The sequence below is a fragment of the Rhipicephalus microplus genome, chromosome X (assembly GCF_043290135.1).
Source record: "Rhipicephalus microplus isolate Deutch F79 chromosome X, USDA_Rmic, whole genome shotgun sequence".
Classification (NCBI taxonomy): Eukaryota; Metazoa; Arthropoda; class Arachnida; order Ixodida; family Ixodidae; genus Rhipicephalus; species Rhipicephalus microplus.
Window position 1 is genome coordinate 46,984,059 of NC_134710.1, and position 26,171 is coordinate 47,010,229.

The following is a 26,171-nucleotide window of genomic DNA, read 5'->3' on the forward strand; positions in this document are numbered from 1 at the left end:
TTTCATCTTTTTTACACTATTTTCAGCGTTTGTGTGGCATTGTTAGTGATCGACGGAAGGCAGAGGTAACTTTTGTCGAAAAAAAAAAGAAACACATCCTTGTCCCATTAACCAGGCCTTTGCTGTAGCATCGTCACGCACGTTTTCGATCGATGAAAGCTTTCGGCCCAACACTAATATAAGAATTTAATTTTTTTACTGGTGCAAGAACATGTGCGTACACGTAGTAAACGCAGTGTAGCGCAAAGTGCCGTCAGCCACTAAGCTTTCCTGACTAGACTTTTCAACTGTCCCACATTTCATGGGGAACAGAATGAAAGAAAAAAATCATATGCTTATAAGGTTCGAACGGTGGTACTGAACTATGTGCACAGATATGCGGGCTTTCTACGATCTTTCTTTATCTCTTCTTTGTACTATGCAGATGACAAAGATGTAAATAAGTAGTTCTGTCACGCTTCAGAGGTGCGTAGCAGGCGGAACGCAAGATAGCCACGTTCAAACAACACAGCAAAGGCGTGATATAGTGCGAAAGCGCGAAGAGAATCACCCAGGACGAGCATCCCAGTGATAGGCGAAATGCGCTTTACTCGCGAGTAATGTTAACGCTACATAGGCGTCATGCACCGATTTAGTTGAGAAGAGCGTAGATATTAACAGTAAACTTGTCAACGCATTCAATTCGCCGACAAGTGGCTCAGACAGCACGCAACGAAGTGCCGCTGCGTGCATTTGTATACGCACCGCCGACAGCCTATGCACACTGGGAGAGTCAATTTGCACCTCAACAGCTCGTGGTCACGTGACCTAAAGGTAAACGTCACTTATGACGTCATTGGAAAAGCGATCGGCTTTAACTAGCTACTCCTCTTCGAGAAACTTGTGACAAAAAAAAAAACGGGGCTTTTCGTTGGGTTTGGGAGACTTCTCCATGAGAGAGACGAAAGCTGGCGGAGAAGGCGCGTTTTGTTGCCATCATTATGCTTCGACGCTGCGTGGCCTGTCGGACTAAAGAGCCCGGAAAAGGAAGCCCACGTAATCAAAGTTACTCCTCTGTGGCTCTCATTGATGTGTTGTGTGTCGTTGTGCAGGTATGAGAGCAATGAGTGTTGTCGAGGGGAGTGCCAAGGAGTTGTGTAAGGGGGGCCATCAAGAACAGCCGGTCCCGTAGCCGCCCTGTTGTTGGGCGGAAAATATATTTAGAAACATGTTTCTAAACATTTAGAAAAATGTTTAGAAACATTTGCTAATACGGTTGTTAGCGCCATACACTTTACATCAAAGAAACCTATCGAAGTCTACAGGGGTACAGTCCGGAGTATTCCCGTTGGCAATTCAATTGCCTCGTGGCGTTACACAGTAGACGCTTATAAATTTGAAGTAACCAGGGAGCAGTCGACAACCACAGTGGTAATGAAACTTATCTATATTGATGTAATGGCACGCTTCTGTACTCCCCGGCGCCATGTAAACCGAAATATAGTGGTTGACAGCCCATACCCAAGCATTTAACCTTGGCGGATTTGCATACGCGAGCGTTTCGGCTCTTTCAGAATAGTGGCATTCAGAAAACGTCGTCAATGCATTCGGGAGCACACCTTTACGGTGTTGTAGACAAATGTGCAGACCAGTGACCTGCACTGTACAACGTTACGCACGGCAACACATGACTCGCGAGTAAGACCAGCACTCACTCGTGTCCCTTTTCTAGATGATCCCAAGGTCGCTGGGTAGAAAATGTGGCGGTAGCGTTTTCGATGGAAGCAAATATGTTTGAGACCCGTCTGCGGAGATTCAGCTGCATTACAGCAAAGAACCCCAGGTGCTTGAACTTAACACAGCCCTCCACTACGGCATCCCTAATAATCTGATGTGCTTTTAAGACTTTAATCTCAGATAAATATTATTGCTCCTCGGCTGAGTAGCGACGCGGAGTGAATTGCTGCAATGCAGAAGGAAACGGGGTACCGTGGCGCAATGAAGTATACTTTAAATCAAGCCGTAATGTTAACGAACTACGCAGCGTGGATGACGGCCACAAGAATGTTTACTTTAAATATTGCAAGCGAAGCATAATGCAAACAAAACGTATATTTATTTTTTTTGGTCACGTGATCTCAAAGTCGCTTGACAAGATGTAGCCAGTTACAGTGCCATTCAAAGCCGATAAGTTTACCAATGACGTCAGATGTGACGTTTACTTTGGATCACAGTACCCCGAGCTGTTGAGGCGCAAATACATTTTTCCCTCCATAACTCCGTGAGATGATGCTGCTACCCTTAGCCGGATATGGCCACGAATAAGTCAGCCTACGTTTCCTTTTTTTGTTTAATTTAGGAACAGAAAATCTGAAACGTAGAACACCTATATTTACATAGCTTGGCAACCTATTCGCTGCCGGGGCTGTCAACTTATCAGACGTGCAAAATGTTTTGGGCTAATGAATACTCGCACTTGAATATGTCACGTGTGTTGCCAAAAATTATTTAGATTGAAATGCTTTGATTTTGTCACATTTACTGAAAAACATGAAAGAAAAGCAGCATGCATCATTTGAAACACATGGTCCTTTTGGGGGGTACGGCATAATGCATAATTCTGAAGGAACACTAGCTTGTTAATGTTTGTGAAATAATAAATTGCTTTGTGTAACATGAGACAACAAAGCAATGCAAATAAGTTCTGTGGAAACCTGCAAGGGGCAGAAGGACTCAGAAAGAGAAACTAGACAACCACCCGTTTGTGGCACGAGGCCACAAGGAAATCTGTACAGATTTCTCACAAAGAAAAGCTTCTTAATTGCTGAAATATTTATCTTGGTCCGGGGATCGCACCAGACACCATCGCATTTCCGGGGTGGTCGCTCTACCAATGCGACAACAATGTGACAGGTAGCGGAAAACAAAGGCGTACAGGGGTGGCGCAAGGATTTCTTTACTATGGGGGGTCACCCACATTATGCGAGTTTATTCAGGGGGCAGGAACGCTGAGAACTGCTGTGCTGCGTTTCACTGTTTGCTTTTGTGGTGACAGGGGGGGGGGGGGGGGAGCAGGTTGAAATTTTCAGAAAGTTCCAGCTCCCCACAACCTGAAAACCTCCCCCCCCCCCCCACTGCTGGCACTGCCCCTAGAGGTGTACTTACTGAATGGCAGACATCTCTTTGCCATTAGTAATTCCTTCTGCAATTTTCTGGAAACCAGTTTTCCATGCAAAAACGTCACTGCACGAGAATTGTTAAAGTTGAACTCACCATGTAAGCGGCAACATATGCTGTTACCACTCTCATTGAGCCACTGTAATTGTTTCAAACCAATAAATGGTATAGCAATTGGCAAAGTGGTTGCAGACACACTTCCAAAAACTTAATTTCAGTTATGTGTTCAGTTGTGGTACTGCTGGTTCGGTACGATGTCCTACATTTGAACGTTTTGCTCGAAGTTGACAACATATATTTTACGGCTTAGGTTCAGGCGGGTTTTGAGAAAACTGATTTGGATTAATTCTTACTAAAAATACTCATCGGGTACAGTTTTTATTGGGGTTTGATGCGACAACATGGTGTTACTACAAATAATGAATGGGCAAATATAATGCGAAGAAGGCATCTCACAACATGCATGCCGACTAGTAAAAGCATGACGTGCACAGTGCCATCCTCGACGACCCACTTAAGGTTGCTTTCAGTGCAATAAGTTACAATTCCCATGATTTGTCAGGCTTAGTGCTTAAAAGCTCGTGTTTGGACATAGCTGAGATTTTATTTTGAGGAAATCAGGAGAGGAAAGGGGGGGGGGGCAATATAATCGCTATGTACATACAAACGTGAGTGTGCATGATCTTGCACATTCAAACTGAATCAATTCTTTAGGTGTTTACACATATCCTTTAGCTTGTTTGTGGTCTGTGGCATAGGCAATATGGGAAGGAATGAAGCATTACTTGTGATGTGTGGATTTGCATTGAGTATGTGAATGCACGATCAATTGACCTTCAGCACAATGGCTTGGCTGCTGTGGCTTTATAACAACGGTGAGGCCTAAATTGTTCTTATAGTGGTCACAGGGCTGTTTCAAATATACTTGTTTGCACGAATAGCTTAGTGTAAAACATGCTCACAGTATCACATTTGCATGCAACGTGTTCTGCACTGTTTTAAAGGGGTCCCCAAGAACTGTGAGTCTGTACTACAACCCAAGAACAACGTGACAAATTTTCTTGCGTACCCTATGCTACATTCTGTGCAAGCTGTAATAAACTACCTTGTGTAATACAACCGTTACCGTCTTTCATTAGAGTATGCAAAAGTTATTCAGACAAAATTAATGAGTTGATTCCCCATAACTTGCAGCAGTTTGAGATTAGTACGCTGGCACATGTGGCTCAATGTTCTATCCTATGTAATTTGTTGCAAGCTTTCATCTCATTGTCCATTTAAACAGCTTGCTAGAAGGAATGCGCGTTTGCTCGAAGGTAAACATTTCTTTCTATAACACAACTGAAACCATTTTAAATTTCAAGTGTATTATCTTGGTTCAGTTCAGAATAAGACACGGATAGTGGGCAATTGTGCATGTCATTTCATTTTATATTTTTTTAGCAAGTGCTGACCTTTTGACACTTTATCACTGTGCCATACATTTTTAAAATAAAGTGTAGTGACAGATGGCCAGCCAGCAGGACCTTGTTTCGTAGGTTTTGGTGCCGCCTCTACACTTGTGAAGCTTTATACTCAATAAATGCATGAATGAAATTTCGCACTATGCATCACCACTGTGAGAAGAAATACCACAGGTGGATTTTTATCTTCTGGTATTTGTTCTCAAAGTGGAGACATTAAAAAGCAATAATTAAAATCAATATTGAATTTGCGTAAGAATGCTTTGATAGTCTGGTCCAAGGCAAGGGAGGACCATGAAAAAGATACAAATCTACTGCAAATTAAATCAGACTTTTTTAATAACGGGGTTTTTCTGAAGCTAAATTTTCTGGTGAGACACCTACAGATAGAGTCTTTCACATATTACAAAAGTAATAACACTGCAAGTAATCATCTTCTTGGGGTGTTCATGAGTATGTTGAGCCATTCCTGTTCTGCTCTATGGCAACAGACTGTCACAGACAGACAAAATGTCTCATCAGACTGACTCAAGAAGAGCTTGCGATTTGCTGATGTTGTTTCAGTATTACAGCAGCATCGTGAAAGACACTAACTTCATGTTATCAGCAGTATACATATAATGATCTACCCGCTACATTTACATTACTACCACAGGTGACAGAAAGAAACGGCTCTATCGGCTAGTACAGCATGACTGATATTTGATTTTAGGATGATACGCTAAAACATTAGCATGCAAATGCCCCTCTCAACTCCATATGTACATCATGTTCACCCTGTAGTCAGTGGAAAGGGTCTATGCATACACATGTTATGCTTAGTAGGGCAAGGCATACAACGTTGATGCAGCCCATTGGCAAGCCCCGCCGCGGTGGTCTAGTGGCTAAGGTAGTCGGCTGCTGACCCGCAGGTCGCGCGTTCGAATCCCGGCTTCGGCGGCTGCATTTACGATGGAGGCGGAAATTTACGTTGGAGGCCCGTGTGCTCAAATTTGGGTGCACGTTAAAGAACCCCAGGTGGTCAAAATTTCTGGAGCCCTCCACTACGGCGTCTCTCATAATTATAGGGTTGTTTTGGGACGTTAAACCCCACATATCAATCAATCAAAGCCCAGTGGCAAAGGCAGGGGTTGGCGCACCAGACTCACCTGCTCCTCCCTTTTTCGAATATTTTCCCGCGTGGTATACAGAGTGCAAAATGACGCTCGATCACATCCACGGACCGGGCCCGGCTAAAGATGATAGTGGTGCCTCTCCTCCGATTCCCGCCCACAATTGTTTTTAAAATTTGCCTACGCCCTTGTGGCAGCCCACACACATACTGGTGCTCACTTCAGTGTTGTCAATCGGTGCCATGACCATGTCTACGCATAATGTGAAGGCACACATTACATGGACATTTAGAATAGAACGACATGCGTCCAAAAAATAAAATGCTGAAGTTCAAGCGCTTTCACACCAGTCAGAATTCAGGATAATATGGCAGATTTCGCAAAATAGTTTATAATGGTTACCTGGGCAGCCAAAAAAAGAAGTCATCACAGCTAGTTAAGCCCATGCCTTTTGCCAATATCTATAGGTCTTAACCCTGCGTATTACCCTACGTTGTGGCTGTTCTTGTTCATGTAGCCAGAGTTAAAGCAAACAGAAGTGTTCTCTCTGCTCACTGAGGAGTGAACAGATTTGGCCTATTCTGAAGCCTTACATATTTCAGCACATTTACATTTTCAGCAAATTTTGTTTGCAAGAACCAGAAAGTTCATGAATTGCAGAAGTGACAATTGATTTGAATTTACTGATACTATTATGCCCTAAAATGATTGCTTGCTGCAAATGTGTCTTAGCAGAAGACGTTGTGCACAGCTCAACAGATCATAGAGGAAATGCCTTAGGTGCTGCCCATGTTTTACTGCATTTGGCACTCTGCGCCAGCTAGCAGAATATGAAATGGAGGAATCCAGGCTCCCCAGAAGAGACTGAGATACTGAGTGATGAGAAAGAAGGTTTAACTTAGAGTAAGCACAAATATGCGCCAGTGAACGAGATTCATGGTTTTATTGGCGTCCAAAAAAAAGATACATTTCATTAAAACATGCATTTCAATGGACTATTGTGAACATAGCCAAACAGAAGATTTCCTGCTAACAATTACTCAAGTGAGAGAAAAGGAAGCTGAAACACCAAACATTTGTCACACATCATCCCCAGAACATTTAAGTGGGTGGAGGAACCTAATATTCTGAAATAAAAACCTGGTTATGACATCATGTTAGCCCTTGTAGCATTGAGGCTGTGTCGCGGTATGTAATGAACCATATTGCCAATGAGAAAAGATGATGAGGTGAGCAACAGGAATGTAGAAATGAATGAGTTGTAGCAAATAAATTGTGAAACCTTAAGAAAAGTTGAAACAACAGTGATGGTTGTGGTGTCATTTTTTCCTACACAAACAAAAAATGTACACATGTGTTTTCGACAGCAACAAGGTATCTTGCATGAAATGTAAACACACATTACTCTTCATATGAGCATGCTTTCAAAAACAAGCTATAACGCTTCTCATATTATACATCACTATTTTATATGCACATACATTTAATGCCAGATTTAATGAATATATCACACATACTAAACATTTTCTTCTAGGCTGAAACTTCGATAACTTCAATACTTGTCGAGCTCATTGTGACATGTTTTAGAGCAAACGCGAACTAGTATAGAGCAAAGTAATGAGTGCGTCAGCAAGCCGCGCACAACGATATACAACAGCGCTCAATCATAAACATTACTGACCAGTCAATTCCTTCGGCTATTTGTAGATAGCATCGCGGTATCGCAGCGTGCATTACCACTGCCACTGTAGGCCATTTCTTCATTGTAATACAAAACGTTTCTGCGTGTTGGCGCCGAAATTCCTGCTAGCTGCAAAAGATCGCCGTCACACGAAATGAAACTTGAGCGATTCGACTTGTGTGTGGTAACGACAACGACAACAACAAAAAGGGACCGCGTAACCAGCCTCGAACACAGATGACTACGGCGACGCAACGCTTGCGGCCGAAAAACGCGTTGTGAAAATACAACAGCCTCAATTTCATGATAAACGCGGCGCCTTGAACCAACGAATTCCAGAACTTCTCAGCGTCGTCTGCTGTTGGTGATGGTTGCCCACCTCAAAAACTGAAGCTCCGCTAAATGGTTGCCAGCCTCAACAGTCTTCGCGTCGTCCAACCAGAGTGCGCATCAGAGCCGCACACGCAAAGCTCATGCGGCTAGCGCTTGTGTTCCATTTTGGCGCCGGGCCGCCATTTCGCTCTCCGTTGGTGGGCGGCAGGGGTCCCGCCACGTGCGGAGCGGGTGTGCGGCTAGCGCGTGTAACGGCCCTTACGCCGCTGAAGCGGCCGCACCCCCTCTCTTATCGGTGGAGACGCGCGCCGCCCTTTCTCAATTGAACCCTGTCGTTTGTGTATTTACTGATCGCCCGAACGAGTTCGAGAGTAGTTTACTCGCGATGCCCCTATTGCTCTATGGTCCATTGCACTATCTGCCTATTTCCTAATGATACATCAAAATACCGGTCACAGCAGCTGAATGTCATTCGAGCCAAAATGCTATAGACCCATGTGTTTCGGTCCCTGAACTTGTCAAGCTGTCGTTTCATTTACTTTTCTGTCTTCACATATACATTACATTTACTACCAGAGTTAATCAATCATATGATTTACAAAGCTCCCCATAGGCTCTGTGAGTTGAAATCCGGAAAGTGATTGGCCCCCTTGTCAGGAGTGAGCAAATTGTTCACCACCTTTTCATTCACATGCCCTCTGTTGAATGCATTATTTGTGTTTTGTTTTGTTGCTCTCAGGTGGCGCAAGCGTCAGCTAGTTTCCGAAAATTGGGCCAACTGCGTGCCCAGATTTTGGAGCATAGTTTCGCAGCTCATATAATTGAACAACTCTGTTTACTACTAGTTATACCCCCATAATTTTCTTGGCAATATTGTCGGTTAGTTCTCAACAATGTTGTGCCTAACAAAGAAATCAGCCCTTAAATTTACACCCTTTTTACTTGTTTTCCTCAGGTAGCATGTAAGAGATTATTGGTAAGTTGCCAGCTCATACTAAAATCACATTCTACGTGACGCCAACAAGAAATGTGAGAGTGTTACACACTCGCCGTAATGGCCACTGGCCGCACTCACTGACGCTCCCACGTTTAAATGCGTATTTATACCTTAAAAAGTTGATGTAGTGATGACCGCTGCCGAAGCTCAGTTGTAGAGCATCAGACACGTTATTCGAAAGTCACAAGTTTGGTTCTTGCCCGCGACAAGTATTGGCTTCGTCCAATTTTCTTTCTTCACATTTCCATATCAATTCTGAGTTGAACTGCTCAAATAACGTATATATAGGAAGAAACAAGCAACACGGGCGCGTACCGAAAAACACACGCCTGTGTTAATCGTTTCTTTCAAAGTCTGCATTAATAGCGTGGTTTAACAGAAAATGAAATACCAACTCACCCAGCAGTCAGTTCTTCTAAGTTGCTTCTAAACGGTCCTCTATACTTTTTGTGGCATCATTCTTTGAGTTCTCACTATTGCCCTTTATCTATTGCGATTTCTTTTGCTTTTGTTATGGAGAATTAACGTGACTGTTGAATATTTTTGCATATTGGCTACATATGTGTCGAGTCTCCCTTGGTGATGCAGAGCCTCCAAAAGTGCAGGTGTCTCTGCTGCGTTGATTGCCTTCTTGTAGTGTATGAAGGCTATATAAAGGCACTCGTTGTACTCAGCAGATTACCCAATCACCTGACCAATTTCATGCCCATGTTATGCAGAGTGACCTTTACTGAAGGGAGCCTTTTCTCTATGTTAAATAAATTGAAGCATTTCTCGCCCATTTAAATGTTACGTTTGCGAATATCTTGTGTTAATTTTGAGAGTACGGGTCTATAGTTTTTCATCTTTTACACCTCCTTTATTATGTGGTATTACAGTATATTGTTGGTATTTTTCAAGCCCAGTGGCATATTTAGAGTTTCAAGACATTCTGTGAAGAATGTCATAAATTTTAAACATACATTGTTTTCCAGCTCTGTATAGAAATGCTGTTATGCCGTATGTGATATAAGGCGTCGGTACAACTACAGTGCTGTGCGATGGCATGCGCTCGGTGGCCGAAACAGGGAGGAAGGAGATGGAATAAAGAAGATGTCTCGGTTTATGCTATGATGTTCATTATGTACGATGTAACACATTTTGGCAATAAGGATTCACCAACCAATGTGCTACGGGCTTGAACCTCATAAGCGACTTCGTTTCTTGCCTGATATCTTCTACGATGAGTATTTCGGCGCTACAACCACCACCTCCTTTCGTGTCGTCGCCAGGACACCCAGACATCCCATGGGAGCAATGGTTCTTGGTTTTCAACAACTACATGATGGCTTAGGGCGCCTCCGACTTACCTGCGATTGGTCGGAAGTCGATCCTGCTGAACTGCTTGGGCTTGGAAGGACAACGTATCTTCCAGACTCTGATCACGGACGACCTGTGCCTCATGACTGTGAGCGCTGCGGGAGCTACACTGACGTCTTCTAGTCCTGACGAGTTCGACAGTAGCATCGTGACGCTAGAGGGTCACTTCAAGAGCACGTTAAACGTCACTGCAGTGCGTCACTGTTTTCGTCGATGTAAGCATTCGCCTCGCGCACTCTGTAACCACATGACCGACAGTACTCAGTCTGCGAATACGAAGCTCTTGCTTTCATCTGGGCTTGTGAACATTGACATGTTTACATGTGGGCGAGGCCATTTTGCCTACGGACTGACCATGCGACGTTATTTACGCTCCTCTCAACGAAAGATACTGGTCACTATTCATTCACGATAGCGCACTGGTCATTACGGTTGCTCTGCTACAACTACACCATCGAATACAGAAAGGGCAGTGAAAACGTCGTCGCTGACTCTCTATCCTGGCTGCCCGTACACAGTTTACTCCATGGTGCACCTGAGAAAGAATTCATATGCCTTTTGTCTCTAGTTGTTATCATGCAAGAACTTCAAGAAGCAAGTGCTAACGAGGAGGCTATCTCTCAACTTAAGCACTTCACGGCTACTTTTTGGCGTGACAAGATATCCTTGTCGAAAGAGCTGCTACCTTACTTTTACGTGAAGGCACAATTCTCTGTCGTAATTGACACCCTTTGTCGGGGTGACAGGATTGTCTTGCTGGCGAAAGCTTTGACACGCCGTCTTTTGAATTTGGCCCACGAGTCACATCTAGGCATTAGTCGTACCAAAGCTCGCCTGAGAGAGTCGTATTGGTGGCTGTGCATGGATAACCACATTAAAGAACTGGTGCGCACATGCGTGATTTTGAATTCTTGTGACTAGGCCGCACGTACCTTTGCAGTACATAAGAAATACATAAGAAAGGAGATGACAAGTACTTGAAGAATTACAGGCCGATCAGCTTGCTTTCTGTAGTATACAAGCTATTTACAAAGGTAATTGCTAACAGAGTAAAGAAAACATTAGAATTCAATCAACCAAAGGAACAAGCAGGATTTCGAACAGGCTACTCAACAATTGACCACATTCATGCTATCAATCAGGTATTAGAGAAATGCTCAGAGTATAACCAACCACTATACATAGCCTTCATATAATACGAGAAGGCGTTTGATTCAGTAGAAATATCAGCCGTCATGCAGACACTGCTGAATCAGGACGTCGATGAAGTATATATAAACATTCTGGAAGAAATCTACAGGGGATCAACTGCTACCATGGTTCTTCATAAAGAGAGCAACAGAATACCAATCAAGAAGGGTGTAAGGCAGGGGGACACAATCTCCCCAATGCTATTTACCGCGTGCTTACAGGAGGTTTTCAGGAGCCTAGAATGGGAACAGTTAGGGATAAGAGTTAATAGAGAATACCTTAGTAACCTGCGCTTCGCCGATGACATTGCATTGCTGAGTAACTCAGGGGACGAATTGCAACTCATGATTACGGAGTTAGACAGGGAGAGCAGAAAGGTGGGTCTTAAAATAATTTGCAGGAAACGAAAGTAATGTACAACAACCTCGGAAAGGAGCAGCGCTTCGAGATAGGTAATAGTGCACTTGAAGTTGTAAAAGACTATGTCTAGTTAGGGCAGGTAATAACTGCAGAGCCGAACCACGAGATTGAAGTAACTGGAAGAATAAGAATGGGGTGGAGCACATTCGGCAAGCACTTTCAAATTATGACAGGTAGATTGCCACTATCCCTCAAGAGGAAGGTATATAACAGCTGTATCTTGCCGGTACTTAGCTGCGGAGCAGAAACCTGGAGACTTACAAAGAGGGTTGAGCTTAAATTGAGGACGACGCAGCGAGTAATGGAAAGAAAAATGGTAGGTGTAACCTTAAGAGACAAGAATAGAGCAGAGTGAATTAAAGGACAAACGGGGGTTAAGAATATCATAGTTGAAATAAAGAAAAGGAAATGGACATGGGCCGGGCATGTAGCGCGTAGACAGGATAACCGCTGGTCATTAAGGGTAAGTATACTGGATTCCCAGACAGAGAAGGGAAGCGGGTTAGGGGGAGACAGAAGGTTAGGTGGGCAGATTAGATTAAGAAGTTTGCGGGTATAAATTGGCAGCAGCAAGCACAGGACCGGGTTAACTAGTGGACCATGGGAGAGGCCTTTGTCCTGCAGTGAACGTAGTCAGGCTGATGATGATGACCTTTGCAGTGCCACTGCAACCTGTTACTCCTGCTGACGCGGCGTGGTAAACAATTTCAGTCGACATTGTGGGACCTTTCACGCACACTTCGGCCGACTACCATTTTGAAATTACTGTATTTAATATTATAGCTGGTGGCCTGAAGTGGCTTTCGCGCGAGATTTGACCACGTCTACAAAGAAGTTTTCACTTGACCTTTTTGCGCGAGAAGGATACCCACGTGGTATAGTATCCGATCATGGACCACAGCTTTCTTCAGTAAGCTTTTACGAATTTCTCACGGAGCGCGGAATAATGCACTACAACTCCTTTGTGTCTTAACCACAAGCTAACGGCTTGGTCAAAAGATTCAATAGGGTGCTCAAGTCATATATTCAACTAGCTCTTTTTTAACATCGCTATGTAAGAATAGCTATGATTGATTACCTGCAGGTATATCGTTATGAACCTCACGTGACTACTTGTGTGGCACCCACAGTTCTCCTTCATTGACACCGACCTCGCACCAGACTTGACATAGTGGGACTACCTGACAGATGCTTCAGCACGGACCCGTCAAGGGCGATTGAGCAGTTGTGAGAGCGCGTAAAAACAAGCAAAGGATCTCGAAGTGCTACATTAATGAAAAACGTGGAGCCAACGAACCGAGTTTTGTTGTTGGTGGTTTCGTGTGTGTTAAGACACCTGCAGTTCACGGCAAGCTGTCTCCACAATTCTCCGCCCTCAAACAGATCATTGGAAAACGTGAACCGTCCTTGTACCTCTTGGATAATGGGCATGTGTGGAGTGCATTCAAGTTCACCACAGTTCACTCCTGAGCAGTCAACAAAACGAAATCAGGCACCTCTGCTGTTATGAGCTGGTCAACTGCATCTAATCAGTCATTTAGTGCACTACAACCTGACACCTCTGCTGTTATGATCGAACTGGTCACCTGCGTCCAATCGGTCATTTAGTGCACCAAAACCTTAAACCGCTGCTCTTGTGAACTGGTCAACTGCATCTAATCAGTCATATAGTGCGCCATAACTTGACACATCAAGAGTGGATGACCATGAAAGTGCAGACCCTGGACCGTCTGCACCAGTGGGCACGCAAGCTTCAACCAGTCTCTCAGTATTTATTGCGCCTGTAAGAAGAAGCAAGCGTAAAAAGAAGACCCGAAGAAATTGAAGGACTTTGTTAGGGAGTAAACAAAAGCAGTCCATGTGTGTGTTTTCATTTTTATTTTTTGCTAGAGGGGATACGTTATATAAGGTGTCGCTATGAACTACAGCGCTGTGCGATGGCACGCGCTCTGCGGCCGCCACAAAATTGAAGAAATTAAATAAACAAGATGTTTCCATTTATGCTATGATTTTAATTATATACGATGTCACACTGTCTTCTCAAGCTGCTTTTTTTTACAGGACACATCTTGAATTTCGGTGTTTTTCTAGCTTTGATTTCACTTAATCCGCTTAAATGACTTACGTAGAAGCTGTAAGTAAACAAGTCTAACAATTTCACTGTGTGATAGAACTTGTTGACAATGTTGCGCCACTCATCTTTAAATGCGTGAATTTTCGTCCTTCCGTCTTTCCTCTTTAAGGCTGATTCAATGCTGCTGTCCTTTTTAACTGCTGCTGCTACCCCTTTGAAATTAGCTATTGGTATGTCTTTGCGCTTCTGTTCGATGATCAGCTTTGATAGCTCAACAGATTTTACTTTATTCTCTTTTGTAGTCACATTACTTTTTATTAAGTTTTTTTTTCATTTGAGAAAACTTGCTTCCTTACGGTAGCTTTTGGTGCGAAATAAACACAAGAGACAGATAAGCACTTGTCCGACTCTCGTGTTTGTTTCACGCCAAAAGCTACCGTAAGATTGAACCAACTCACCCTACAAGTCTGCTGAAATCCTTACTTACTTCCCGTCTTTATGGTTTTCCTCCGAATCAAAACGCTGCTTCAGTAGTTATAGCGTCATTGCCTTTGTGTTGTTTGTTTCTTCTTGTTCTAAGGAGTGATATTTGTCGTCAAGGGCAATTTTAACTTCCTTGGTTTTCAGCCTGACAAAATGTAGTTTGGCCTGCTTTTAGTAATTAATGTGGCTCTATAGCTAATTTATGCTACTTTATTTTATTTATATTAGTTTATACTGTTAGCACATAAGCCAAGACAGAAGTTGGGGTTACACAACTTTTATCTACAACCGTACTACATACAAAAATATTATAACACGGAAAAATCAATGACGATGAAGTTTGGTGCTTTGTGATGCAAGGGCCTATTAATGGTAAAAGAGCGCCAGTTCATGGCACAAGAGATGAGGAAAGTGATTGTGACTAGCGGCTGTATAAAGACCTTAATATTCCTCGCCCTAAGGCGGGTAAAAACATAGAAGTAATAAAATCATTACCATGCTGTGAAAAGTGTGTGGTGTTAATGAATGACGAAAGTTTGTGATAATAAAAATAATGAAGGGCATGTATAGAATTAGTACAACCGCCTCGATCGTACACACTCTAGCGTCGAAGGGCCATGAGGCAAGTGTTTTGTTGAGTGTAGCAAGCACAGCGGAGACCTCTTTGGAGAGGTCGTGCTACGAAATGCCCGGATATTTTACATGAAAGGTACGGAGTTCTCTCAAAAAAGCCAACAACGATTTATGTGTGAAAAGTGGTTCCCTGCCGACGAACATTGCCGGATGAAGTGGTATCTGTTGTCGGTAGGGTATGGGAAAGTGATGTCTTCTCAGCTTGTCTCATTGTTTACACTGAACTAAAATGTTAAGTACGGTGAGTGCTTCGACACATCTATCACAGAAAGGTGGATCGCCACCAGACAAATGAAATGAATGGGTAGTGTATGTATGTCCTGTTCTTAGCCTTGTGAGTATTGCTTCTTTGTGGCGTGATTTTGATACTGGCGGCCAAAGTTGCGGCTTGATGACACGCAATTTATTTCCTGTGTGTCTGTCCCATGTGCTATACCAATAACCCCTGAGCTTTCGTTTTATAAAAGGGTTCAAGTCGAGTGCAGGAAGTGGTATTGATGTATTAGTAGCGGTTTTGTTGGCCGATCTAGCTAGTTCATCCACCAGAACGTTGCCTTGTATGTGGCGGTGTCCTGGCACCCACCAGACTAGAACATGCTGCTTGGATGAGTAATCTGTGCATAGGAGTGAATAAAGTGAGACAAGGACAGGTTTTTTGTGCTTTTTAGTTGTTTTCAAAGCTTTTACTACGCTTAGGGAATCTGTATATATTATTGCCTTCTGTAGTTTTATTTGTAGACAAAAGAAATGAATGTGTAGTGTATGCATGCCCTGTTATTAACCTTGTAAGTATTATTTCTGTGTGGCGTGATTTTATACTGGTCGCCAAGGACCAAGTTGCGGCTTGATGACATGCAATTTATTATCTGTGTGGGTACCATGTGCTCTGCCAATAACTCCTGAGCTTTCGTTTTAGAAAAGGTTTCAAGTCGAGTGCAGTAATTGGTATCAATATATCGGTAGCGGTTTCGTTGGCGGATCGAGCCAGTTGGTCCATGAGAACGTTGCCTTGTATTTTGCGGTGTCCTGGCGCCCAACAGACTACAACATGCTGCTTGAATGAGTAGACTGTGCATAAAAACGAGTAAAGTAAGACAAGGACCGGGTTTTTGCGCTTTTTAAGAGTTTTCAGAACTTTTATTACACCTAAGAAATATGTATATATTATTGCCTTCTGTAGTTTTATTTGTTTAATCTGTTTAACGGCCGCAAGTATCGCATAGGCTTCGCCGGGGAAAATTCTTCTATCAGAGTGCAGGACGCCGGCTTCCAAAAAAAGATGGGCCGACGACTGCGTACGAGACAGAAGCGTTCGAATTTTAAGCATCCGTAAAGAACGGAGGAAATGTGTATTTATGTTGTAGTTCTAGGAAGTATGACTAAATATGTGCAGTGGGAGCGTGCTTCATAACCTCCAAGAAAAACACGTCGCAATCTATCGCCTGTGAATTACACTGTGTCATTCATAATTCGGAAGCCATTAAACTGCGTTCAAGTGGCACAGTGGTTTCCTTCGCTATGCCCCTAACACGAAGTTTGTAGGGCTGTCTCATGGAAGGCCGTTTTTCAAACGCAGTATAACTTGACGTGTCATTAATTGTCAAAAGTGAAGGGTGATCCTTGTCTGCGTTCACTTTAATATAATATTTAAAATACATATAACATCTCTGTAGGTGGAGCGACCACTCATTCAACTCCACGTACAGTCTTCTCACGGGGCCAGTGCGAAAAGCACCCGTAGAGAGGCGGTTGCCTAGATAATGAACAGGCTCAAGCATTTTAAGGGCAGTAGGTGTCGCAGACTGATAGGCTATTGCCCCATAGTGTAGGCGAATACGTATGAGGCTTTTAGTCGAATTCATTAAACACTTCTTGTGACTTCCCCACGTATTGTGTGACAACACTTTTAGAACATTCATTGCTTGTATGCACTTGTTTTTTACATACTTCATGCGTGGTATGAAGGTTCACTTGGTGTCCAAGATTAGGCCTAAAATAGTTGTTCAGTATTTACAGAAAGATGTTGCCCATGCGGTTCAACATAGGGTTTGGAATGAATGCCTCTTTTGCTAGAGAACAAGACACACGTGCTTTTTTGTGCATTCAGGCGGAACCCGTTTTTTTCTGCTCAATTAGATACTTTGTTCAAACTAAGCGGAACCTGACGCTCACACATGGCCAGATTACAAGATTTGAAACCAAGCTGGAAGTCGTTTACGTATGTTCACTAAAACATATATGTGCAATAAAACAGGGACGGACAAGCGCAAAGAATTCACTTTGATAATAAAAAGTGTGCAACTAAGTACACCACCTTGCGGCACTCCTGCTTCTTAAACAAATGTTTTGGAAAAACCACTGCCCTCTTGTTCACGGAATGTCCTGATTCACCAAAAACTTCAAAATATTGTAAACATTCTGCAACGCGCACCAACTTGGCACAGGTCTCTTATCATTCCAAAGCGCCATGTTTTTATCATATGACTTTTCGATGTCAAGGAACACAGAAAGGAAGTATTGCTTGTGGACGAAAGCGTCTCTGATCTGTGCTTCGATACGAACAGAGTGGTCGGTGGTGGATCTACCCGCTCAATATCCACACTGGAGTAGGTCGAGCAAATTGTTTGTTTCAAGAAATGGTACTAGTTGGCAGTTTATAAATTTTTTGAAGAGATTGCTCAGGCAGCTTGTAAGTGCAATAGGCCTATAACTCGAAACAAAAAAGGGGCCTTGCCTTGTTTCAAAATGGAAATAATGAAATAATGATAGCCTCTTTCCAAGAAGCAGGTATAGTGCCAGAAAACCAGATAGCATTGTACAAGCAAAATAAAGTTTTTTGAGTTTAAATTTTAGGTTCTTCAGCCTTTCATACATTGCAGCCCACGTTTGGAACTTGGGGTAGAACTACTGCAGGAGTTTAGTGATTTTTTGAGCTCAGCTAAGCTGAATGCTTGGTTTTGTGCATCCTATTTTGTACATTTGTGTTCAAGCTTCTGCTTTTCTATTCTTGTTTTGTATTTTTGGAACGCGTCAGTATATTTGACGAGCTAGACACCTGTTCGAAGTGTGCGCTCAGAAAGTTCACCTGATCTTTCAAGCTGTCACCCTGTGTGTTTACGAGTGGGAGTGAGTATACTTGTCTTCCTGCTATTCTATGTTGCAGACTTTAGCCTCCTGTGTATACGAACTGATCCCTGATAAGAACTTCTGCCAGCTTTCTCTCCAGGCCTGGTGACCCGTTCTTATGCCTTGATATTTATTTTCTTAAAGCTGTCAAGATTGTCGGCTGTCAGGGAGTTCCGAAGCAATCTCCATGCTCTGTTCTGCTCCTTTCGCACTTTCCGACACTCAGTGTTCCACCATGGGACACGTCGCTTGCCAGGCATTTAAGATATTTGCGGTGTGCATTTTGCTGCTGCATTAGTATGAAAAGCTGTGAAGTACTGCAGAGCTTCATCTATGTTTAACCTACACTTGTCAGCGCAACCTAAACAAGTAGTGTTGTGAAACTGCTCCCAGTCGGCTTTGTTTATCAGCCATTTGGGAACATTTGGGGGACGTTCATGTGATGTTAGTGTACTCAATACTACAGAAAAATGGTCAATTCCATATAGATTATTTATGATTTTCCATTTCAGAAGGGGTACAAGTGAAGACGATACGATACTGAGGTCTATAGCCGAATAAGTTTTGTTGGCGACGTTATAGTGCGTTTGCTCTTTTCTACTCAATAGACAGGCACCGTAAGAGAAGAGAAAGTGTTCAATGAGACGAGCTCATGCATCACAGCGAGATTTGCCCCACAGACCGCTATGTGCATTCAGGTCCCCAAGGAGCAGATAAGTTTCAAGTAGTTCGTCTATTAAAGAGTAGAATTCACGTCTTTCAAGACGGTGGTGTGGAGGTATGTACAGAGAGCAGACGGTGACGAGTTTGTTTAGAAGAACTGCTCCGACAGCCACCACCTCAAGGGATGTCTGGAGGGGTAAATGTGTACACGCTACTCCTTGATTAGCCATAATGGCCACGCCACCGGATGACGCCGCAGCATTATCTCGGTCCTTTGGGAATATGACGTAAGCACGTAGAAAATTTGTAATGGATGAGCTAGGTTTTTTTCCTGTACAAACAGCACATTTGGTGAGTGTTTGCGTAAAAGCTCTTGGAGATCGTCGAGGTTGTTGAGCAGTCCTCTGATGTTCCAATGTATAATTTGTGTCCCCATATTGAAAGTAAACTAGTTCTGTGTGTACGTTAAGGGAGTGACTTGTTTCAGCTGAAAGATTGAGCTCTAGTAACATGGCTGTCATCAGGCCCTGTTACCAGCTTTTTGGTTTCCTTGGCGTCCTCCAGAGTCCGTGCCACTCTTACAACACCAGGGGTGCTGCCGTATTCATACCTTGTCGGAGGCACTGAATGCCCGCACATGGGAGCTGGTTGTTTGAAGTTTGGGCCTCGCCTGGTGAGGTGAGGCCTTGGGACCTGAGAACCCAGGAGTCTCTAGTCTCTGTTGAATAGTAGGCGGAGTATATTCAACTACTGCCGCCTTGGGGTCAGGCACCGCTGCCGATGGCTCGCTCTGCGCAGGACGGAGAAGTGGCGAGGGCTGGTGCGACTCTGCCCCCTGATGCGCCGCAGCAGCAAATTTGGGACCATAAAATGGTGAGACTCTTCTTCTTGCTTTTTGGAATGGGATGTTTTCTTTTACCTTTAATAAGATGATCTTTCTTTCTTTTTTTTCAAAATGAACAGCACCGGGAGTATGCGGCAAGATTCCCGCCACATTTCACACAGTGTGCCGGTTCTTCGCAGTTGTCGGACGCGTGGCCCACGACTCCACACAGAGCACAAGTTTTCTGGCCACGAAAGCTTTGCGAGCCAGGGTCATATCTCTGACATCGGAAGTGACAGCGGGGGTTAGGAATATACGGCTTCACGACAGTCTTTGTATACCCGGTTTGAATGGTTTCCGGCAGATCGCTCGAAGCAAAGGTCGGTATTAGGCGTTTTTTTGGTGTTTCTTTTTTTCTCTTCTTATCTTACTACGCTGTACGTTGGTCCCGTTCTGGTTCTTACATCCTTCCAGACGTTCAGCTTCGGTCAGGTCAAGCAAACCTGTGTCCGATACTACCGCGCGAGCCGAGTTCATAGACCTGTGTGGCGTAATACTGATAAGTGGGTCGCCACATTTTGTTTGAAAGTTCAGCTTTTTGAATTGGTCTTTCTCTCGCATCTCAAGGAGTAGATCTCCGCCGGCTATTTTGGTAACCTTGTATCCGACACCGAGAGTTTCGGTTAAGCACCTAGCAACTACGAAGGATATAGTTCTGGCTTGCTTGTTAGTTTTCTCGCAGTGTATAACATGGAAGTGAGGGAAGATTTGCCTTGACCGGTCAAAAAAATTGATGTTTTTTGTGCGTATCCGCTTTGAGGAGGCACAATTACTAAGCAAAGAAAATGCTTTATGCAAGCTAATTGTACTTGGTTCAGCAGCGTTGGCGGCCACCCAACACGGAGCCCAACGAAGAGACGCTGCAAGTTTGCGGATGCTGAAGTCTTGCAGACGTCAGCCGTCCACACTGCTGTAACCCGATGCGCCTGGAACAAGGTAGGCTATTTAAAAGTAAACAGAAGGGAGAAGTAGACTGGAAAGATAACAAAGTGAGATAGACGAAGATGTATTGATGGTAAGAGAGATAGGAAAAGGTGACTGCCGATTCCGGGTGCCATCTACGTGAAGCCGGGGCAAAAGGGATGGGTTGCCTCTACCGGGGGCCATTAAAGACTCGATCACCCGGCGTCGGCTACACCCCTCAAGATCCCCTTTTGCTCGGACACAGTTGAGCCACGCACGGCTAGGCGTGGGAAAGAATTGAACCCCCCCCCCCCCCTTAGCGCGGGTCCGTGGTGTTGCTACACACCAACGCCTTCATACGCAGATGCCCCTGCTTGGCATGGAACGCTCAAGAATTGCACAACATATCAAAATAAGAAAACGAAAACATGAAATCTTATTAGAAAACAACCCGTACAGCTCACCAGTATATATTAAATAACAGGTTGAATACATCTCATATGCGTCACCAGAGAAATGGTACATTGAACAAGTTCAGGCAACGGGTAACCAACAACAAGACAGTTTATGGGCGAACATATGCTAAAGCAATACAAATCGTTCACAAATATTCGGACAAAGCCTTGTCAAAACTATGTAGGTCGGAAAATTCAACTATGTTTTGAGGTAACCAATTCAAATCATCAATGAGCGAAACTGAAAGAGAATGCTTGAATAAATCTGTTGTGCGTTTGATTCGTGTAAAATGATTCGAATGTTTTGTTCTGAAAGAGGTAGTTTTGCCTAGTAAAATGTGTTCACCTAGATTAACCCTGAAATCTCCGTTCAGTATACGAAAAAAGAATATCAGTCAATTGACTTGCATTTTTTGTTTCACCGTCATTATTCTGATTTTTTTCTCTAAGCTTGTTGATAGACTGAGTTCGTGAATATGGGTTTGAAATGAACAGTGAGGCTTTATTTTGTATACGCTCACATTTTAGTGCATTTGATTCAGTGTAAGGATCCCATATGTGACTTTCGTAGGTCAATACTGGAAGAACAGTCGTTTTATATGAAATTTCTTTAGCATCTGGAGTAGCATTGTACAGTGTACAATGTACTCCAATGTACAATGTACAGTGAATCAACGTGTACTAACCAGTTCATGTCCTGTGCAAGGCGAATACCTAGGTATTTAACACATTTTGCTTCTGTTAGGAGGGCGCCTTGAATGCTGTACGGAAAAGATAGCGGTTTTTTTTTTCGGGTCATGCGATTGAAAATAGTTTTGGATACATCCAGCCCCGTTTGCCATTCATAGCGCCAAACACTTAGTTTTGTATGTGGTTATTAGGTACCAGTCTGTCGTACACAATCTTTGCGTACACAATTGTATGATCTGCATTATGCTTTATAGCTACTCATTGTGAAAAACTTTCCCCCATATCACTGATGTAGACAAACTAAAGTAAATGGCTTGTAACGGACCCTTGCGGCACATCTTCTCAGACCAGTTTACGGGCACTGCAAACATTATTCATTTCAACAAATTGTTCTCGTTGACACATACGCCTCTATCCATTCTAGTAGCTGACAGTCACCAAGGAAAGAAGACAATTTCATGAGCAACTTCTTATGCAATGTTTTGTCAAATTCCATTCAAACATCGGTAAATATGATGCCCATTTGACCCTTTTCAACAATACACGACCAATTTCGTGTGTAACCTCAATAAGACTCGTTATGGTAGAGTATCCTCACAGAAATCAGTGCTTATTTTTACCTACTATGCCATTTTCTTCCACAAACTCCATCAGGTGAGTGGTCAGATTGGTCTACAGAGTTTTACAACAAGTTTTTGTCAAGGAGATTGATTGGTAGTTTGCGACGTTACTTTCCGAACCTTGTTTGTGAATTGGTATTACCATGGCACACCACCGACATGTCGGAACGTCACCGGAGTGAAGGGACTTTGTAAATATGTCCGAAAGAAAAAACAAACACCACTCGGCATATCGCCATTAGAAGGTATTGGGAATTTCTTCAGGTCCTGGGCATTTTTTTTGCGTATATTTTAAAGAGCAGATCCAGAATACCTTCTTGTGTTATAGTAAGCTAAGCTGGACATTGTTCACAAGAAAATAGCACTTTTGGGGTTGAGCCATCGTCCCAAATGACAACTGATTCAAAATAGTTATTAATGTGACAAGCTGTCTCAGAATTATCCGTGATAGTTACGTTAGCGTTCTTCAAAAAGTGAATGCCATGTTTAGGTCCTGAAAGGTACCTCCAAAGTTTTCCTGGTGCTGTTTTAATGAAATTGGTGAGTATTTCATTCATGTACCAATGTTTCGCCTTAAGAACTTTTATTAGGAGTTCCCTAAAAAGAGAATTGACGTAATGGTGTGTGTTTGGAGACAAAGATTTTTTAGCCCTTGTTCTTTTTAAGAGTCATTTTTGATTAATTATTTTTCGGGTTATCCATGGGTTTTGTCTAGGAACTTGCTTGGTGCGATTTAAAATAAACAGTTCTATTGAGTTCAAAACAACGCCTTTAAACACATTCCATGCATATTTGGCTGATGTAGTATTCGGTGAGATATATTGACTAAAAACATGATATCTCTGCTCTAAATAGTCTATTAATCCAGTATAATCTGCACTAGAAAAACCAAGAACTGATGTGGTTTTATTCTGTTTTTCCCGACAGGTATGTGTGGTATTTACATGTGTGATCACCATTCCGTGGTCGGATATGCTTTCAAATACTTCGCACCGATAAATAGATTGCATGATAGGCCTATTTAAAAGAACCAAATTAAGCAATGATTTTACCGATCCATGGACTCACGTAGGTATAGTGACAGTCTGTGTTAGATGAAGCGAAAAAGCCATATCCAGAAAAACTCGGGACACAAATTGTTCATTTTGACCTTTCCTATAATTTACCCAATCAATTAGCGGTAAAATAGTCTCCCGCCATTATAGTCTTGTATTTAGAATGGTTCGAATGTCAATTAAGAAAATGCTAAGCAGTATCATATGTTCTTCAAAAGTACCTGGTGGGCGATACACAGCGATAATTACAAAGGACAGCCCATTCATTTCCATAGTGGAGGCAACGCATTATAATTTTAACGGGTTATATATTTCGGCACCATTAACTGAAGTTTTGTATATAGTAGCGACACCTTCTTCCCTGGATCCTCGGTCTTTGTGACAGGCTAAATAATTCGGAGGCAGGAATTCGGTATTCTCAACTTATTCACCTAACCAGATTTGTGTCACTGCTACAACATCCGAATCATATTTGAAAAGCACAGCCTCAAAAAGTGACGACTTGTTAGAAATTCTGCGTGCTATCGGGAACGTGCATTGAGCCGGTGGCGCCACTGCGTGGAAGGGAACGAAATGAAGTAGCGTGATACGTGCAGCAACCGCTCCACGAGCCAAGCCGTGTCACGCTGGTCAAGGAGCTTTCCAATGTCGCGCATGAATTGCTGCGTCGTCAACTGCGCTAATAGCTACAAGAAATGCCCTCCTGGAACAAAGTTCTTCAGTTTTCCGGGGCGACAATGCCTCGTAGACCAGCGGGAACGGTGGATTCGCAGCGTACGCCGTGTGAAGTGAGTGATCCTGTGCATGGTTACGGAGTACGTGTTCTTGCTAGTTCGATTTGAATTTACGCCCCACGCAAGCGAACCGGTGTTTTCACAGTGCAAACGGAACCGAGTGGCGGCCGGCAAAGGGGTGAGCACAGTTGCAGTGAGCTCTGGTGATCAGCCTAGTTGCATCAAGCTGAAAAAGGGAATACTCAAGTTACACCCGGCCTACGGGCAGTGCGATTGAAAAAGACGCGTTTTTGGTGTTACCTGTCTTAAGTAATTAATGCTGAAAAGTACACACATGCATATTACAGAGCGCGTGCACTTAAAGTTACATCAACCAGCAGTTATCTCGCAGTTCACGGCGATGACCATACAATTTACTGGACGCCGTCGCTTGGCTGTACGTGCGTTACTGTTATGCGGACCGTAGTTCAGACAGTTTAATACGTGCCTAAAGGCGAGCATTATTCATTCACGCTCATTCGCAGGTAAAAATTGTTACTCACACGCCCTACGTATAAGCAAACAGCATAGTTCTTAAACGGCAACGGTAAAGAAGAAGAGCCGGATGTGTGGCACAATGCACAGGTGACCGCGCGAATCTTTTAATGCACCTGTATCTCATTTGCGCCTTGACAGCGCTGCGCATGCAAGCGGTGCCACGCCACGCTGTTTTTATTTATGCTACGCGACGGCTAAGATATCACTTGCAAAGATGACACGTAACAAATTTACTCAATCACTCATGCAGCCCGGGCAATGTCCACAAACAGAACTGCAGCATAGTAAGGTTCGAACAATCGTTACGGCATCACTAAATGCGAGACGGGAGGCGATTGTACGTACTAGCGCCGATCGCACTCGGTTGCCCTCAAGACATCACGCTACAGCACACGTCTCACGTTAATGGAATCGTTTGCTCGGTAATAAGCAGGTAAAATGATGAAAAAGCGTTCGCACAAACCTCGATGATGACGGCGTATCCTTCCTGGTTCACGTTGGCTTGTCGCACACACCGCTCTTTCAATATACTCTGTCCGACTGTGGTCTCGTCAGTCACGTCAAAAACGTGCCTGCTGCGGCATAATTTGCCTCCTTTCTCTTCGTTCGAGGCTCTGAAAAACCCTGCGCTCTTTACTTTCTTGAAGCCGGCGCGCTTTATAATACCAGTAGCCATCGCGCGCACGCACGTCCGCAGAACGCGGGCGCAGCAGAAGGGGAGACGAGAATGCGTATCACGTCAGTTAACAACTCAGTGGCCACTCGTGGCGCTGACGGTGCGCTGGCGCACTGCATTAGCGTGCCACCTGTAGGTTCCGCACGTTTTCTATAATAACGATAACTGTTAGCTTGTAAGGAAAAATTCTACTGCTGTCCGAGGCCATGCCCTTCTCATAAGAACGAGCATTTCAGCACTCTTTGCGGGAATCAGAGGAATCGTCCCAATAATACACCCTGCCATCTACGCAAAGCTTATAAACTAGGCGCACCCAATTTTCACTCGACTTCTCTTCTTTGGCGCTTTCCCAAAGATTCTTCCTTCGAGGTAGCACGCGTTTTCAAAAACTAATCACTGATTGAGATGCGCATGCCCTTCAATTTTTAGCAGTTTCGCATAGTTTCCTGCTTTTCCTTGAAGTCGTATAGCGAAGAATAACCGCTTGTGCACTTGACGGTTTTTTCCCTATTCGGTGCATCTGCTCTACAATGTTAGGCGATAAAAGGATTATGAAAAAAATCTTGTCCCGTGCCACTTTGGTTAGGTCTTCTTCCGTTTCCTTATCTTGCTCGCACAGGCTGAAAATAAAAAGATTATTGCGTCACCGCCTAATTCGCATATCGTCAACCTCCTATTTGGTGTGCGTCATCAATTTTAGAAAGACTCGACTCAAGGACTCAAGTTTATATATGCGGTCCTAAATATTTTCATGGCAGAGTCATTTTTTTTTTTACTTCCTTTTGGACTGCTCTCTGGTTTTGTTTAATATCAGCTAACGTCTTCGAGTGCTCTTTCAAAGTTTGTAAATTCTGCTCAAATTTGTCATCTGAAGTCGAGCTTGGGCCCAGATTCGACTCGACATCACCACTTGTGACAAGCCTGAGA